The sequence below is a fragment of the Ornithodoros turicata genome, chromosome 1, assembly GCF_037126465.1.
Source record: "Ornithodoros turicata isolate Travis chromosome 1, ASM3712646v1, whole genome shotgun sequence".
NCBI lineage: Eukaryota > Metazoa > Arthropoda > Arachnida > Ixodida > Argasidae > Ornithodoros > Ornithodoros turicata.
This window is the reverse complement of record NC_088201.1, coordinates 49,328,525-49,344,000: the sequence shown is the minus strand read 5'-3', so window position 1 is coordinate 49,344,000 and position 15,476 is coordinate 49,328,525. Positions and strand designations below refer to the sequence as shown.

At 44.7% G+C, this 15,476-nt stretch overlaps 1 protein-coding gene and 1 long non-coding RNA gene across 5 annotated transcripts in view; one reads left to right on the top strand and one right to left on the bottom strand.

Annotated features, from left to right (window-relative positions):
* LOC135378221 (oxidative stress-induced growth inhibitor 1-like) overlaps positions 1 to 15,476 on the bottom strand; it is a 56,110-nt gene that overhangs the window by 26,756 nt on the left and 13,878 nt on the right. Inside the window, exon 1 of one of the 4 annotated variants that reach the window (XM_064611168.1) lies at positions 14,196 to 14,327. The exons of 1 other annotated variant lie outside the window; for it this stretch is intronic. The gene's annotated coding sequence lies outside the window, so the exon portion shown is untranslated. Of the gene's footprint in view, positions 1 to 10,030; positions 10,295 to 12,262; positions 12,287 to 14,195; positions 14,328 to 15,476 lie in introns of those variants that run through there. 2 more of the 4 variants (XM_064611170.1, XM_064611167.1) reach the window with 2 other exon arrangements.
* LOC135398803 (uncharacterized) lies at positions 3,883 to 4,777 on the top strand. The gene is made up of 2 exons (XR_010424140.1): positions 3,883 to 4,283; positions 4,710 to 4,777. It is a non-coding gene; the product is annotated as an uncharacterized LOC135398803 (long non-coding RNA).

Below are 15,476 nucleotides of genomic sequence, written 5' to 3'. Positions count from 1 at the left end.
AGACCAAGTCCAGCAGGAATTCTGGTGAGTAATGCTTTCGTAGATTGTCTGGATTAGTAGTGTGCTGTCCACACATAGTTGGATTCTCATACGAGTAATTTAAATGAATCAAAACAGCGGAAGTGCCTGTAATAGATGTAACTCGGTATCTGTTCGTAGGTTTGCGTTGTTTCTAGTTGGTTGCGCGTTTAGGAACAACAAATTTATTCGAAGACGATAAGATACCGACAATGCATCACCGTACAGCAGCATTTACTCGTATCATTGTGAGCCATATTTAATTTGTTAAAATTTGTCGTCGTATTTCTTCAAAAATAAAAGCGCAAGTCGGCGTACTTGAATTGATCTCCTTGAACTGCTTACGTCGAACGTCTGCAAATGTTGTACTTATGTGCCTTCGCGCACCATACTAGGCACAAAAGCATATCTGATTAGAATAAATACTTCAAGAGGAAGTCATTCAAATACATTGTTATTTATAGCTGGTTTTCCATTCCAGGCATGGTATGTGGCTGCACGGAGGATTCCGAAAAAGAAAAACAACAACATGGCTAATAGGATGTTGCTGCCCTGGGAGTCCTGGCCGAAGAGGTGAGCTGTTAAGATCATCATAAGGTTCTGTTGTGAAGTGACAAATTTTGTAGTAGTGCACGAATGTTAATTAGTGCACTACCTTTATAAAAAAGAAACCAGAAATGGAAAGTTATGCATGCATCATTTCATGAATTGTAATGTATCACTATTTGATATTCACATGTTTCCATTAAAGGAATGAACTACTGAACCTATATTCATATCATGGTCATGCTCTGTGTTTACCTGGAAGTCACATTTTTAAGGCTTGTAATTCTTTTGTCTAGATGAAGATTTATGTTAACCTTGTATGAAATAACAGACACGTATCAACACATGTGCAGCTTGTGCACATTAAAACCAGCCATGTAGAGACAAATGCTTGTGTGTTTTTTTGTTTTTTTTTTAATATTCTAGCCTATTCATGGTTGCTCTTCGCTTCTTGCAGGTTTACTCATTCCAGAAGCAAGAATTGTACAATTGTAAGGCGAATGGAAATAAATTGACATCGACTGAAATAGGTGTTCCGTCTTGGCCAGTGACTGTAGGATGGCTCCAAAAGCGTCACAACCAAGCCAATATTCATCTAGCTCTCTACAAGTAGCTAACTCCACATAGTAGCCTGCTTCACAGCAACATCAACACTACCTTGTGGGAGTACACATTACACAATATGTTGCATTGTGCTGTGGTATGATAACATACCGTTTGTCTTGCAATATGTGTATATAAATATGATAAGGGCCCTAAGGGCACAGTGCATGCCTTATACCCTGCTGAATATATATCCATACCTGGCTGCGACATTGCATATCAATGCAGGTTACAATACACATTTTCACATTTGGCCGTCATGAGACTGCCTTCGGCCGTAATGAGACTGCCTTCGGCCGTATTGAGACTTTGGCCGTAATGAGACACTTGGGGATTAAAGGATTATCGGCCGTATTGAGACTTTCGGCCGTATTGAGACATCGGCCGTAATGAGACTTCGGCCGTAATGAGATACAATCGCGTCATGAGGCACAAGGAAAGGACATGGTGGAAATTGTATGTTCTGTGGTTGGAACGGTAACATCTCATTACGGCCGAAGTCTCATTACGGCCCAAGTCTCATTACGGCCGAAAGTCTCATTACGGCCGAAAATCCTTTAATCTCCAAGTGTCTCGTTACGGCCAAAGTCTCAATACGGCCGAAGGTAGTCTCATTACGGCCGAAGATGTCTCATAACGGCCAAAAAGAAAAAAGAAGCATCCACCATATTAGCTATGTATATACTGTGTTTTATGCTTCCCAAAAATGTGTCCGAGGCGGTGTGCCCCCACGGCTTGTGTCACACACAATGGTTCATGCACACAATATTGCGACAGTGTTTCATGCATCCCTCGTGAAAAATGTTTTTATTGTCATATGTGTCACACGATATTTGTATGTGTTACGCCATTTTCTCTCAGTATTCAAGCAACATCCTACTCGTTGGTTCTGTGAGCGAACTGTGTGCGTGTTCTGAAAAGTACTCCACAAGGGCTCCCACTGGGAGCTCCAGGAGCCACATGACCTACGACCATGATCTTCTCCCCCACTAGCTGCTTCTACAATTTACGTCCACCTGAAATTTAAAAAAAGTACATAAGCCACAAAACAAAATGACATATGCTTTCGTTTGATGATGACCATGAGACATATGCTGTCAAGCAGACTTTTTTTCCATATATTCAAAACATATTCAAGAATTATGGACAACAATGACAATTACGTCATAATGATGCAGCTGCATAGCCAGGAAAATATTTCAGGAGGTGCTTTATGAGGCTTGACATGGGGTGGAGGAGTCCCCCTCGTCAGTGCTTTACCCAGACCCCCCTACACCCCCCTAACTTTTTTGTCTGTGCACCCCCTACAGGGGGTGCCCTTGTGATTTCAGCTTCAGATACGTCTGTAATGATATGTTAAGCTGTAATGACGTAACTATAATGATGACCTCCCCCCACAATTTTTTCCAACACCCCTCTCGTGCTTGGGATTCTGGATAAACCACTGCCCCTCGTTCATTTTCGTGGGGCACTACATTAGGGCTTATGCCACTGCACTGATGTCACAATGTTATAAGTGTGTGTCACTCTGGGCATTCGGAATTCCTGTAAGCTACAATATGTAAATTCAGAATACCCGAAGGGTAAGCATCAGATGTTACCTGCAGGCTTCATGCTGAAACGCGTGTACGCAAAACACTTCCGCCGTGGTGGGCGACGTCGTTAGTGTAATCATACACGCAAGACAATTGCGGGCACATGGAGTAGTGGCAGCAACCTGGAAACGATACATTTTCTTGTTATATATGAGTAATCAAAAATATACATTCCCACATGTTTCGTTTTGTCGTTTGCAGGAAGCGCTAATAAGGGAACAGCACTTGGTTGGTCACATGCAAGCCACAATGCGAAAGGTGCCGATATTTCGATTACGCGATCAAAAATTAAAAGTCTACAACCATGCACACTTCCCCATGCAACTACTTCCCCAGCATCGTGAGACATGACACCATGTATTCACGTATAGTGTAATGTGAAATGATATGCAGGAATGAAAAAGATGCCAACATACCTGTAATCCAGTGTCCCATAAGTTTGATTCGATTTTCTGGCAGCTACCATGAAGAGCAAATGCACGATTCACAAGTTTCGTTTCGCCATTTTCATTGCTGTTAATTTCGCAACCGTCAAGCAATCCCACGTGACCTCCTTTGGATCAGTGAAAAGTGAAAATTACTCGCGTCATGAACATATATGTTCATCTCAGCGCAAATCACGTTTTGCATGCTATAGAAGGGAGGGGGGATCAATACTCTTCCTTTCGTGTTTTGATACCTTGTTGTTTTACTACTCTCACTTTGGAGTTCGGATGGTGTCTAGCAACGTTGGGTACCTCGTTTCTTGTGTGAGCGGGTGGTTGCTGTTTACGACGTGTTCATAGTTCATAGTTTTGTAGTGCTGTAATGTGCAAATTAGCGGACTTTATAGCGGCTCTCTATTTTCCGTCGTTGTCTTTCGAGCAGCGCCTGTTGTTCCGGTAAAAATCGAGTTGAATGAATCGCCACAGCCCCAACGTACTCGCGCAGTGTTGACCAAGTCCAGCACGAATTCTGGTGAGTAATGCTTTCGTAGATTGTCTGGATTAGTAGTGTGCTGTCCACACATAGTTGGATTCTCATACGAGTAATTTAAATGAATCAAAACAGCCGAAGTGCCTGTAATAGATGTAACTCGGTATCTGTTCGTAGGTTTGCGTTGGTTCTAGTTGGTTGCGCGTTTAGGAACAACAAATTTATTCGAAGACGATAAGATACCGACAGTGCATCACCGTACAGCAGCATTTACTCGTATCATTGTGAGCCATATTTAATTTGTTAAAATTTGTCGTCGTATTTCTTCAAAAATAAAAGCGCAAGTCGGCGTACTTGAATTGATCTCCTTGAACTGCTTACGTCGAACGTCTGCAAATGTTGTACTTATGTGCCTTCGCGCACCATACTAGGCACAAAAGCATATCTGATTAGAATAAATACTTCAAGAGGAAGTCATTCAAATACATTGTTATTTATAGCTGGTTTTCCATTCCAGGCATGGTATGTGGCTGCACGGAGGATTCCGAAAAAGAAAAACAACATGGCTAATAGGATGTTGCTGCCCAGGGAGTCCTGGCCGAAGAGGTGAGCTGTTAAGATCATCATAAGGTTCTGTTGTGAAGTGAGAAATTTTGTAGTAGTGCACGAATGTTAATTCGTGCACTACCTTTATAAAAAAGAAACCAGAAATGGAAAGTTATGCATGCATCATTTCATGAATTGTAATGTATCACTATTTGATATTCACATGTTTCCATTAAGGGAAGGAACTACTGGACCTATATTCATATCATGGTCATGCTCTGTGTTTACCTGGAAGTCACATTTTTAAGGCTTGTCATTCTTTTGTCTAGATGAAGATTTATGTTAACCTTGTATGAAATAACAGACACGTATCAACACATGTGCAGCTTGTGCACATTAAAACCAGCCATGTAGAGACAAATGCTTGTTTTTTTGTTTTTTTTTAAATATTCTAGCCTATTCATGGTTGCTCTTCGCTTCTTGCAGGTTTATTCATTCCAGAAGCAAGAATTGTACAATTGTAAGGCGAATGGAAATAAACTGACATCGACTGAGATAGGTGTTCCGTCTTGGCCAGTGACTGTAGGATGGCTCCAAAAGCGTCACAACAAAGCCAATATTCATCTAGCTCTCTACAAGTAGCTAACTCCACATAGTAGCCTGCTTCACAGCAACATCAACACTACCTTCTGGGAGTACACATTACGCAATATGTTGCATTGTGCTGTGGTATGATAACATACCGTTTGTCTCGCAATATGTGTATATAAATATGATAAGGGCCCTAAGGGCACAGGGCATGGCTTATACCCTGCTGAATATATATCCATACCTGGCTGCGACATTGCATATCAATGCACGTTACAATACACATTTTCACATTTGGCCGTAATGAGACTGCCTTCGGCCGTGTTGAGACTTTGGCCGTAATGAGACACTTGGGGATTAAAGGATTATCGGCCGTATTGAGACTTTCGGCCGTAATGAGACTTCGGCCGTAATGAGATACAATCGGTTGGAACACATAGCGGGACGGGGGGAAACAAACAAACCTCAAGCGCCTTCTGGGGAGATTGACAGATTAGAGGATATGTTTCAACACGGTTTCATTCACGTTTACTCTTTGCAAGCTTTTCTAATGGCTGTTTCAGCTGGTGAATAGCGTGTTTTTTGAACGACTACTTCATTGAACGCGCTTCATTCGTGCTCAAAGAGAAACTTCTCATGACGACGCAACAGAGATAAAATTAATGTCAAACAAGTTTATTTGGGCAAGGATGTCCAAATGGTCATTTTGGGTCTCTTAAATAATTTACTTCAGTTGTGCCCCAGTAGAAGGCTTTCGGTGGTTCTGGGTGCTCGGATGAAAAGGGCATTTGGGGGATGTGGGTTACTGCCACCCGCGTGCGCACATCAACCGAAAGCCCAGAACCTCCGCACACTTTTTCTGAGGAAATGAGCTAGTGGTTGATTTGGGACGTCGGTGGAAATGGGTGTTTGTAGGATATGAGCAGCTACCGCGCGGAATGCTCTTACAAGGAACTCCACTTATTGTAGTGGAAAGCAAAGCAGATAGGAAAGGCTGTGATAGAGCCTGAGGGGTGGTTTGGTCTATGAATAAGACTAGACGAAAAGTAAAAGTGATGGATTATTCAAAAATTACTCAAAAAGTAATTACTTTCCAGTAACGCAATTAGTTGTAACGCGTTACGTACAAGTCTGACCATCCAGCCACGTTGCCCGCTGACTGTTCATGGAACTGAACGGTTCTTGTGGGTGGCGTGGTTCTAAAAGTAGGAAGAGCTCCAAAATTTTATTCAGCGAAACATAAGGTGTTGCACCCTAATTTAAAGAAAACGGGTTATTTAATATGTGTCCGACCTATTTTGGAACGTGCCTGCGCTGTCTGGGATCCTGCTCGAGTGACATTAATTAAATAATTAATTAGAACACATTCAGAACAGGGCAGCTAGGTTCATCCGAAGTCGGTATGGTCGGGAAGACACAGAAATGAAGCAAATATTAAAACGGGAGTCGCTTGCCTCCCGCCGAAGAACACTCAGACTGAAAGTTTTGTATTAAAGGTACTGTAACGCAGCAGGCATACAATTTTATACTGCTGGCTCATTTGACAGCCTGGGTGCTCAGTATACAAACGCCACAAATTTCGTTCAAATCCACCTCGTAGTTTATTAGAAAATTCAGATTTAATATTACGGACAACCCTGTGTCTAAGACCCGACACGAATTCCGCAGTTCCCCCTTGTAGGGCGGCGAACATAAACATGCCAATAACAATGGGAGTGTACAGCGGCATCTGTGGACCGCTACCATCACCACCATTTTTGCGTGGGTGACTCTCATGGTGTTTCTAAAAAAAAAAAAAAAAAGAGTGGGAGAGATAAAGAAATGTGCGCAAAACAACCGTTTTAGGTACATTTCCGAGTACGTCTTTTTCTTTCGTTTTCTTTTTTTACCATTGGAAGGAGCTGTCTGAAGCACAAGGGTACAAATATATAGACATCTTTTTTTTTCCTTTTTTTTTTTGTCATCTGCGTAACGCGCCTGCTATCGCCTTCGGGCAATCCGACGTAAATCTTGACTAAGACCAAGAGAGATTATTCCAGGGTTCGCCGAATGGACCCAGTTTAAAAAAACCCACCCGGGTTTTTTTGGGTCCACCCGGGCTGAAAAACCCAATAAAGCCCACACGCGGGTGAAATACAGAAACGAAGGGGAAAAAAAGAAAAGAAGGAAAAGGGACGACTGCTTCGGAGATTCCTTTACCGTTGGTTCCGTTGGTTGGTTCCTTGGTTGTTTGTTTGTTTGTCCTATTTTTCGTAGCTGACCTTTTTCTTTCTTTTTGTTTACCAACAAACGCGTTTTGGAGTAGCCAGTTCTGACTGGGTCGGGACTAACCTCTCCATATTTTTCTTTCTTTTCCAATCCAATCCAATCCAATCCTTTACCGTAAATTCTACAGCGGCAAACAATTATTTCTTCCAGAAACATGAAAAATAGGTGGAGAACGGCTGTTGCGTGTCATATGCAGCAGTTCGAAAAAAACAAATCCCAGCACCCGAAAAACCCACCCGAAAAACCCGAAAAAACCCACTGGGGCGGGCTTTTTTAAAAAAACCCGGGTTTTTCCGAACCCTGGATTATTCTGTCGTTCATGTCTCGTCCTCTGTTGCACCAGACTTCGCACAGAAAATGCACTTGCTGGAGAAACACCTAGTAAAAAAAAATTAGGGGAACGAATTGTAATTAAGTAGAGGACATTTTGAGGACCAAGACCTCCACTGGAACAGGAATGACCTTTTTACGACAGGAATTTCAAAAAGCTGCTAACGCTGGTCCTTAGCAAGCGATAACACTAAGCATAACAATAGCATTAAAGATAACAACAATCATAGACTTGCAGCGTACCCGAGATTTGTAAAAGGCTTTGGCCACAGACATATGCTGTTCCACTACAAAATCATTGCACAAGAACAGGTGTGGATGACGCCTTCGAAAAACAACGTCTGTGTGGTAGCGAAGTAGTATACGAAGTTGGCACGTGTAGGAAGTCTGGCAAGCTGATAAAAGTCAATGTTGAAAACGAGCACGCGAAACGAATCCGTGTGTGTGCTATCCGTCTTCGTTTTGCGTGCTCGTTTTCAATATGAAGTATACGTATACTTCCGTCGAATAATGCCTATAGTTGAAGAAAAGGCACCGTCAGCCAGATTGCCGGTCAGAGATGCTACCAGCTGACACCATGCTGGCTACCCTCTCTTCAACCTACCAAGCCACGCTAGAAACACGGGGAGTGTGGGGACACGCACTCACCTTCAGCACATTCTCTCTTACATTGCTGCCAGTCGCTCCCACATTCACACAGACGAACACACTCGTGGCGGGCGGCATCTTTCTCATGTAACGTTGTAGAGGATGAGACAATTAAACGTAGAAGGACAAACACAACACAAGCCTCACAAGTCCCAACGCCCGGTTGCATACTTGAGTTGAATAATGGCTGTTGAAGAACGTTACGTTGTCAGAAGATACGTTGACGAGACTTTTTTTCGTTTCCGTGTTAGCGCTGCGAAGCAACTTTGGCTATGAGTGGCGTGCAGATGTGGACAGATGGAGATACGACAACAGGAAGTTGAGGGGACAATGGAGGGGGGGGGGTTACTATGCGTCCTGGGCCTGCTTCAGGGGGAAACCTCAAAACACAACAGCTGGTGGTAGGATTCGAACCCACCACTTCCCAGTCTTCAACACGACCGTTGAAGAGAGGGTATAGGTACCATGGTGTAATCGGTAGCATCTCCGACCGGCAGTCAGAGTGTGTGGGTTCGAATCCCACTGCTGGTGCCTTTTCTCCATCTGCCATTATTCAACTGAAGTATGCAATTGGCGTTGTGAGGCTTGTGTTGTTTGTCCTTCTATGTTGAAGTGCCTTATCTACTACGTTACGTATACGGCATCTCACAGAGTCACGCTTGACCATATTTTTCCCCTTCACGTCAGCCGATCTCCGTGCCTAGGAACTAAGACTGACATGTTGCCCGAGGTTTATGTAATCTGGGCGTTTCCGTTTCAAGTGTAATAACGTGACTTTGCTGCCAGGTATTTCAGCGAGTGGACAAATTGTGTGTGCAGTATAAAGGCAGCGTTGTTTCTTTGCATTCGTGTATAGCACCTGCATGGAACACGCAGAATTAACGTACCCTTCTCACGTAATGAATGCAAAAATACACATACCATGAAAATGAATACGTGCGGGAAGACAGGGTCGGAAGTCTACAGTAGAGCAAAACGTTAGGAATTTACTCATTAAACGGGGGAACGGTTAATTGTATAGTTGTAAGAATACAGCCGACGTTTCGAAGGAAGCTCCTCCTTTTCAGGAATTAAGGGAGGACTAAATGAGAAAGACTTTCCGCCCGCACTTTCGTTGTAATGCGCAAATCCTTTAGACGCATTTCAGAATTAGACTTAAAGAAAGCGTTGACAAGTAGTCACACGGCGGATTTCGATAAGATATCACAATTTAATTCGGCGTTAATACAACGAACAAAACTCTCGAGAACTGCGAACGTGATACAAAAGATACGGTTTACAGTTAACCCACGGTCGACCAGAGAATGCGCGTCATGACACACGTACACTGAAACTGATGCCTCGTGCAAATACAATGAACTTCACTCGGCTGTGCAGCTCCGTACACTCGTATTATGACCACGACACGAAAAGTTTCTTCTCGTAGTATGTTCGCTACACATTTTGTAGATCTATTACAGATAAAAGTGCACGGCACTTCGCCTTAAAAAAACGGGGGCCTTGAACTAAAGAAATTTCTTTTCTGGTGCCCTGGAGGTGTTCCGTCTCTGCTCGGCAGTGCCGAGTTGCGACTGGCGAGCGGGGACTAGCCGAATGAGCTGGGAAAAAAAAATCAAAACACCAAAATAGATAACATTCCGTACGGACCTGATTCTGTGAACTGATACCCGCTATTACTCCACGCCGTGTAGTGTTCAATCTGTACTTTCTCCCTTTCTCTCTCTGCGCGAATCCTCGTGTCTCGAACAGTATTTCGAAAACCAAGTGCCGCCTGAGAAAACAGAAGAGAACTAACCTACTTTCTCGATCGAAAACGTATCCTTGACATGATTCTCGCGTTTTTCATTTTTAATATTGTGACCGGCATTTGCTACCAGCGAAGCAATCTATCCGATTCATCGCGGTACGTTTCGGACACAAGGTACGTATCGAGTAACTACAGCCCCACGAACAAAACAAGACGTGACACTCACCGAGAGGTGTAGAGACGTCTTTCACAGCCGGCCTTATACGATTCCCGCGAGAGTTATTCAGATTTCGATATCGTGCCTACCGGGGAAAAAAAGAAAAGAAAAGTACACCTTGGACCAATTAAGAGAAAGCCGTCCATTGCCAGACAGGTGTGCAGGGAACTGTGACCACATCTAACCGGAGCGAGGAATGATGGATCTCGACCCCCGTTCAAGTCTCGACTGGACTGAAAGTGGGAACGTTTCCAATGAGGTCGCACGCCGTCGAATGAGGAGGTCTACGTCACCGAGAGAAGATAGACCTTTCGTTTATTACGCTCTCTCTTTCATTCTGTACCTGCGCGCTCGCTTCGATTGAGGAAACTCTTGGCATCAGCAGGAATAGAAAGTTTCGACCTGCTGATATACATTTTGCGATATACAAGGAGAAGAGAGCGAAGAAAGGATTTCGGCTGCGTTTCTTTTTCTTTTGCTTTTCGCGTTCACTATAACAAGAATGGGTTTCACGTTTCGAGATAACCGTGATAACGAACGACTATGCAACGACCAGATTGCGAATAAATGTTGCGCCCTCGACCTTCTTTAACGTGCGCTGAAGCTTGGAGTCAGACCAAATCTATGTACATAGATACATAAATATATGGTCCTTATAAATATATGTATGGCATGCCTTATGGTATAAATACATAAAGGCGGCATCATTGGGCATTGTGCCAAACGCGTTTAAATGCTCGGAAGCTTTAAAGGACCATCGTTGACAGCACATCTTTGGAAAAGGTGCCACGAATCGAACCTGGGTCAACGATGGTCTGGGCGTTCGATGCTTAGGTGTTGTGTGTCGTCCATATCTGTTGGCCTGACTCGGGTAATTCTCGTTGTTTACGTTTATTTGAAATTCTATTAAATTTTCAGAGACAGGTTTTTAATGTTTCGTGAAATCGCTTAACTTTTTTTTTTTTTTTTTTTACACTATCACTGTGGTGGCTACGCAATATTTCAGCGTACCGTGACCACAGTCAGGCGATCACGTTGTATAATGTGGCCCAACAAATAAAGTGACAAGACGTCCCAATTTAAGAGCGACAGGTCCCGCTGTCTCACCGCCTGCCTGTGGGACCATTTCTATGTGTGAGACGGCATTTTGTCCCGCTCCGGCTGCATCGAACTCCGAATGGAAGCAAGATGGACGCAAAGAGCTCCTGCACCGGGAGACGCACGCCCTATACATGTATAGTGACGCCTCGGCATGCTTACGCTTGAACTGAAGTTTCTTCTCCAGCAGCTGCTTGCGCCGGCGTAGCATGGTAGCCACTACATTTACTATATAAGCTTTAGTGACTGTAGTTGCCAGCTCTGGTAGTTGCGACTTGCGTCCACGGTGTGACATCTGGAGGCGCGCCCTGTCTCACAGCGGTTTTGTAGCCGCGCTTGAACACGTGATCTCCTAACAGCCAATGAGTACAGGGCATAGGCTCTACATACCCCGCCTCACGAAAACTCCGAGAGTTCGCTCATAAATCCTGTCGTATTTAAAAGAATCAAAAAGAATCGTACATGACGAACTTCAAGTTCGGCAAGAACGATTCTTTTCGATTGGGACCGAAGTGTTTGGTGTATACGCTGTGAACGTAAGGAATGTAACACGTAAAATAAGAAAGAAAACACGAAAACATGGGCGCAAAGTGTATAGGCAAACAGGAATAGATTGGTTTGTTGGCTGACAACATCCCCCCACCCCAACCTTTCAAAACCAGATGTCCCACATGCTGGTTGGCTCATTAAAGCTCTCGCTTTAAGAGAGGAAGCGTTTCACGATTTCTTATGATGCCTAAAAGCACCGCGCAAAACGTTTAGGTAAAATTCGCAGCCAATCGCTGAACTTCTTTTTTTGTCAGCACAGTTTCCCCTGAAGTCGGCCCAGGACGCATACTAACCCCCCTGTCCCCCACTCCTTCCTGCTGTCCTCTCTCCATCTGTCCACGTCTGTACGCCGCTGTAGCCACAGTTGCTTAGCGGCGCTAACACAGAATATAAAAAAACTGAACTTTTTTTTTTATCCGGCGATCTTCCTTCTGGAGTGACGTCAGCAGTCTTCTGTTTTCACCAGAGCCACAGATTCGGAACAAAAACATGTTTGTTACACATTAGCCTTTCTTTCTTTAGATGGCTTCTCCATTGATTGCATTGTCACCAATGGTAACATTTCCTTTCAGAATGCGATATTGCGCTTTTCACCACGTAACCAAGGGTTCCTAGACGAACGTAACGCGCTGGAGCTTCGGCGATCCTTCGGAGTGTTGGAGCAGATGCGCCTGCAGTTCTGGTCAAGGTGGCGCAAACAGTAGATTCTGCAGCTTCGGAGCGCTCATCTTGCCCGAAACAATCCTGAAACGCAGCTGAAGCTGAGCGACGGACGTCGTCGTGAGCAACGAGACGGGGGTACCCCGGATGCTCCGGCGACTCCCTATACTCTAGTTACACTAGCTTTCTCAACCACGGTTGAGTCAACTGCAGTCGAATGGCTCAACCACGGTCGAGTGAACTGAGCAACGAAATCAGTTACACGGACTTCCGTGAGCTCAGTTGAGAGCAGCGTTCGTTGCTCAGTTCACTCGACCGTGGTTGAGCCATTCGACTGCAGTTGACTCAACCGTGGTTGAGAAAGCTAGTGTAACTAGAGTATAATACTCTAGTTACACTAGCTCTAGTTACTCTAGCTGAGATTAGACAGTGGGTCTTCAAGTGTCCGCCCGGTTCAACTTGTGCACCGCCTGGAAGCAGACACCGCATCATCGGCGGCCCGGGAGGATGTTGAGGAAGATGAGGGATAGGACAGGGCACTGCAACCGGCACGAGGGGGGGGGGGTGTTAAAGGAACGGTCTCGTACCTCCTGTCCCTCTCATAAAGTGTCCTGTTCGATTGCCCTTTGTTGAAAATGGAATACTGCGAATTTACCCGACATGGGCGATTGTTTCCCATGCAGTGTGGGTTTCTTTCGGAATAAGCTTTCAAATGCCGCTGCCAATATTAACAGCATGCCTGCTGCTTTACAGTACCTTTCAGCGGCCGTAGCTATGGAAACGAGTCGCCATTAGCCGCATGAGAAGCTACTAGTAGCCACGGAATGCCTGTGTTTCAAAATCGTCTCCGGCGATTGGCTAACATCTTGGCTGGGTGCTGCGATTGGCAGACTATACAGGGTGTTTCACGAAAATCCCCCGGCTGAATAATTCGTGAACAGGTGGCGCCATCGAAAAAATTTCTTTTCTGTAAAGATCCTTGGGACATCGGCCATGAATTGAGTAATGAGCGGCTCATTTGCATACGCTCACTAATTAAATAAACATCCTAACTTTTAGCTTTTACTTCGCACGCTTACGGAACTTCTGTTTTACGGATCGGGACCTTCAGCGAAAAATATTGCAAGAAAAAAAACCGCGTCGACATTTAGTGATTTTTTCGAGTAAGTAATTCGAGTAACACCAGGAATGGAACAGTAATAAAAAAAAATTAATCGGTTTCGGTTTACATATTTCTTGCGCGGAGCAGTGCACCAATGCGCTCTTTGGATCAGCTATCCGGCTGTCAATTTCGTGTTCATCCGCCTGGTTCACGCACGGGGGCGACGGAAGATTAGGAACAGCAGAGCTCTGATGGATTCTCATCGGTAGTGCCCCTAGCGGTGCCTGCACGTAAACCGCCATGCACTACCATGCCCTGTCATGACCGCCCTATTCAAATGCATGGAAGCCGATGTTTTCGCGCTCTGTTTATTTTTTTACGCTGAGTATGACTTCCAGGATTTTTTTGTATCTTTCGCACGCATAAATACGCCATCGCACGCCACCGGAAGTTCCTCGGGTAAGTAGACAACGAGTTACATGTAAAAATGCGGGTTACGTTTTTCGGCACACACCCTGTATATATGATACGAAATAGCGTATGTTTTTTTAGTCCGTAGAGATCCGTGTGTCCGTTCCGTGACGCCTAGTGAACGTGCCGTTCCTGCCCGTGTATTCCGGATCAAATTTCCCCATTCATGACCGTCAGAAAAGTGGCGACAAAACCGCAGACGCAGCACACGGAAGAGGAAAATGATCCGCTTTCTTCGGGAGGTAAAACGGAAGCGGTCGTGTGAATGAGGCCTAAATCCAAAGGATAACTTACGGTGTTCTTGGGTTTCGGTGGCGAGCACTCGGATTACACACAGAGATACACTGAACACGTTTCACCTCGATCTGCGATTACTTGCGTGCTAGTGAGTCAAGCATACTGTTAAATCACCTATCCTTCTTGGGGTCCTCCAAAAGGCCTTATCGTGTCCTCTATTTGTCCAAAGCCATTGAGCGTGTGCACGTAAAAGACAAACAATGCAACCAACTCCAGATTAGGTATTAGTTCTGTATTAGAGAGTAACCAATCAGTGGATAAGATTGTTAGTCAAACACGACTGCGATTGGTTCCGACAGGCACGATAACCTTACCAACGGTTTGCTAAAACTGCCTATTGTTTAGGATAGTATCATTATCGGCTCCGTGCACGAGATCAGTGCGTGTTCACGCACAACAGGATACGCGTCGAGTGGTTACATTCTCTGAACGGAACAGCATGGGTATTGCTCGTGATGCAACGCAGAAAGAAGAGCTACAGGAAGCTGTACTGGCGCCACGCTGTGCAATGTCATCCGTCCAGTCCTAATCGAGACCAGCTGAATTCTCCGTGCAGATAGGGTGCGTTCAGTAGGCGGCCCGGAGCGCGAGTGTTTCAGACTCCACTCGCTTAACGCGACAAAAGCGCCGCTCGCGCACCCGGGAGTGTGAGACTCCGAGCAGCTTTTCGCGCTCCCGTTTCATTTGGGTGCATGGCAGCAGACGACAACCGCCCGGATGCTTGAGATTTTCTGCGACGTACTTCCTGTTTAGCGCCGGCAGACGATCTTTCAAGTGTGGGCTCGGAAGCAAAATACGGAGTTGCTATGTCACCCAATCCCAATGCTTCCATTTCGGAAAACTGTAACTGTTATCACGCTTTTCCAGAGTTCGAGGTAACTCGTTACTGTAACTAAGTTCATTTTTTTGGTAACTTAACTCGGTACTTTTGAGGCGTGGTAACTTTCAGGGGAACTCGTTTCTTATTCAGGTAACTTTGCCAAAATAACTTAAGCTAAGTTCCAAGTTACTTTTAATTCGCTTTTCACTCACGTCCACTTATTTTATTGCTTTCCCTCCGGTTCTTTCAATGCATTTCATGCCACAGAACGTGATATTCAATCAATGACAGTATTCTATGCAGGAAGTAAGAACCGCTGCCATTGAAATGAAGCTGAACCATTGTGCGGGAGTAAGATGCAAAGCGTTCGAATTGTTGGACATAAACGAAAACGATCTAAGCGCGTTGCACCCTCCGCAAGCAACTCAAGGTCTAACTCAACTGCTCACGTGCGCCGC